The sequence below is a fragment of the Hippopotamus amphibius genome, chromosome 7, assembly GCF_030028045.1.
Source record: "Hippopotamus amphibius kiboko isolate mHipAmp2 chromosome 7, mHipAmp2.hap2, whole genome shotgun sequence".
NCBI classification, from domain to species: domain Eukaryota; kingdom Metazoa; phylum Chordata; class Mammalia; order Artiodactyla; family Hippopotamidae; genus Hippopotamus; species Hippopotamus amphibius.
The window spans coordinates 127,711,578-127,711,836 of NC_080192.1; positions in this window are offsets into that span (position 1 = coordinate 127,711,578).

Sequence of the window (259 nt, forward strand, 5' to 3'; positions counted from 1 at the left end):
TAAATGTTTTGTGTAACCAAGGGAATTTAATAGATGAGATTATCTGAGAAGAGAATCCGTATTGAAACATCCTGAACTCCACTAGTCGGTATACGGAAACCTGTGAGATTTACACGGCTTTAAATGCCTTAGGAAAGGGCGGAAGTTTGTTACATTCTTTCTCCACCCGCATCCTACCTCCCAGAGAGGGAATGGGGCAAGGCCTACGACCAAGGGGAGGGTCCAAGCCCGAGGATCACTTGAGCAGAGCGTCCCCAGG